The 2,343-nt window shown below is 48.2% G+C and overlaps 1 long non-coding RNA gene across 1 annotated transcript; it reads left to right on the plus strand.

Annotated features, from left to right (window-relative positions):
* Positions 1-6: 6 nt before the first annotated feature.
* Positions 7-1,851, plus strand: LOC116217222. Its single transcript, XR_004161443.1, has 2 exons — positions 7-968; positions 1,151-1,851. It is a non-coding gene; the product is annotated as an uncharacterized LOC116217222 (long non-coding RNA).
* The last annotated feature ends 492 nt before the right edge of the window (positions 1,852-2,343 follow it).

Here is a 2,343-nt window from a genome sequence, read left to right on the forward strand (position 1 = left end):
TCCCGACCCTCCGGTCCCGCCGCTGCCGCGTCCCCGGGCCCGTCAGGGCGCTGAGCGGCGCTGCGACGTGTCCGCACGCGGGCGCATCTCCGGCCTCTGCGCAGCGATGGCGCAGGGAATCCGAGGTGGAAGTTCAGTGCCCATCCCGCTGCTGGTTTTGCTGCCAGTGTTCACTGGGGCTCGCTCCCAACGAATAGGCTCGAGCGTGAGCGCGCGGCTAACACAGATGGCGCTTTGGTGAGCTGCTGCCTTTACGGAACAGTGGGTGCTGCCTGCAGGCGGGCTGTCAAAGGCACAAGGCAGCACGGCATTGCACTCACGTCTGCAGTCGCTGCAGGAGCACGTTGTCGTTCATACCTTACAGATACGCGCAAGCAATATCTGCTGCAAAAACTGTATGCAAACGCAGCCAGCATATGAGCTGCATGTTTTGGCTAATTTAAGCTTTGAGATTTCCATTGCAATTTCATTTCAAAAGCACGGGAGATCTGAAAGACAGAAAGGCAAGACTGAGTTTTAAATATGCAAATTGGTGTTTAACTGAGCCTGTCAAATTCATCACGTAGCAGCAAAACCGGAGTTTTGACTTAAAATTATTTTTCCAAGTACTTATTTTTTGTTATACGGAACATTTGTACATCATGCCTGGGCTTAATATCCTTCAAAGTAATTTCTCACACCCCCTATTTGTGTTATGAGATGTTGCTGACTATGAGATGTCGTTTTCCAACATTTTCGAGAAAGAAAGCAGTACCACTGTCTGCCAGTCCTCCAAGGATTGGTGGTTCTCACACGGGGAAGCGTCCATGGAGCCTGACCCCATCACAGAGAACAATGACCCGCGGTGATGGCAGGAGAGGCAGTTTGTGGGTGCTGGCTAACACAGGCTTGAAGTGAAGAGAAGGGAAATGATTTGGAATTGTTTCCTTCCTTTTGCGCCCTGGGAAGCAGCCTGCATTTGTTTCTGGGTATGTACCAGAATAACTGACTGCCCCTTTTTTCCCCACCTAAGCAGAACAATTTTCAGGACCTTAAAGTTTTAACTAATTATTCAGGTCCAAAGGGCTAGGAGAACAAACGGCTCACTAGATATAAATTTTTATAACCACTGTATGTCAGTAAACTTGCACGAGTTACTTTTAACACACAGGTGCTGGTAGCAGAAGAAGGAAGCAGCCGTCAGACATCTGAATGAGTTTGCTGCAGGGTTTCCTCGACTACAGCACAGGTTTTCCATTTATAACCAGCTGCTTACTGGGGAGATTGCTGGCACTGCCCAAACTGCTGCATGGGAAGCGGCTGCTCAGTGGGTTTCTGCCTCCAAGGAGGACATGCATGGATTTATCTTTGTGCTGCAAGCAAGGTCTGCTGAGCACACGCTGAAAACTGGGCCAGCTTCTGCCCGGCAGCGGGGGATGTGACTCGACTGCTGCTCTCTCCTTGCAGAGCAGCTCCGGGCAGCAGGCAGACCCCTGCCAGGTCAGAGCTCTTGAGGAAATGACCTTCCTTGGGACAAAATGTGTGTTCTCGGCCCCACGCTCGGGGGTGGAAGTGTAAAGCCCTTGTTTGGGCAGGGACCCCTCCTTATGGCTGTGTACAGAGAAGGAAAATTCCTTGGAACGGGGCCTGGCCTTTGTCTGATTCTGCAAATGTGCAGAAGTTTCAGCACTGTGCTTTAACAGAAATATTTATTTAAATCTTGGTTCTTATGTTTATTCTTCCTAGTACTTTGCAGCAGAAATTACTGCATTGAAGTTCTTTGCGCTGGTAAAGGAGTATGGAGGCTGTTTAAAATAGTGGAGGCCTTAAAATCCAACCGTTAATGGAAATTATTCACCGTATAAAAGCCAATTCTTGGTTTTATTTCTCTGCCTTCTACAGCAGTATTTTTAGATCAAATTGCCATTCACTATTAAGGATCTTTTTGTTAGGTGTTACAAGACCATTTGTGCAAAACTACTATGGAAACTGAGGCTTGGGTTCAGTATCAATGCAGTGGCGTTGCTTTTGAGCCCAGAAGAATGCGTATTTCTTTATTTGTATGTCTGCAGATCAGATCTGAAGCTTAACTGCGGAATGACAAAATGTTTGTCCTCTGTAATTAAGCGTGATTTCTTCAAATCATATGTTTATATGCCAGCTGGCAAAGTGCTTTTCACATAGTCATGAGTGGAGTGTCTTCAAATCCTGCTGGCAAACCTGATCTCCTGTTGTTTGTCTATGCAAAGTGGACAGGAGATACAGATCAAGGAGGGGATTCCACAACAAGGCTGCCTTCCCAGCCCGGGCCCAGGAGGATGCAGATGGCAGGCATCTGAACGCACGTCCTTGGGTGCTGCCACA

The sequence above is a fragment of the Meleagris gallopavo genome, chromosome 15 (assembly GCF_000146605.3).
Source record: "Meleagris gallopavo isolate NT-WF06-2002-E0010 breed Aviagen turkey brand Nicholas breeding stock chromosome 15, Turkey_5.1, whole genome shotgun sequence".
Taxonomy (NCBI): domain Eukaryota; kingdom Metazoa; phylum Chordata; class Aves; order Galliformes; family Phasianidae; genus Meleagris; species Meleagris gallopavo.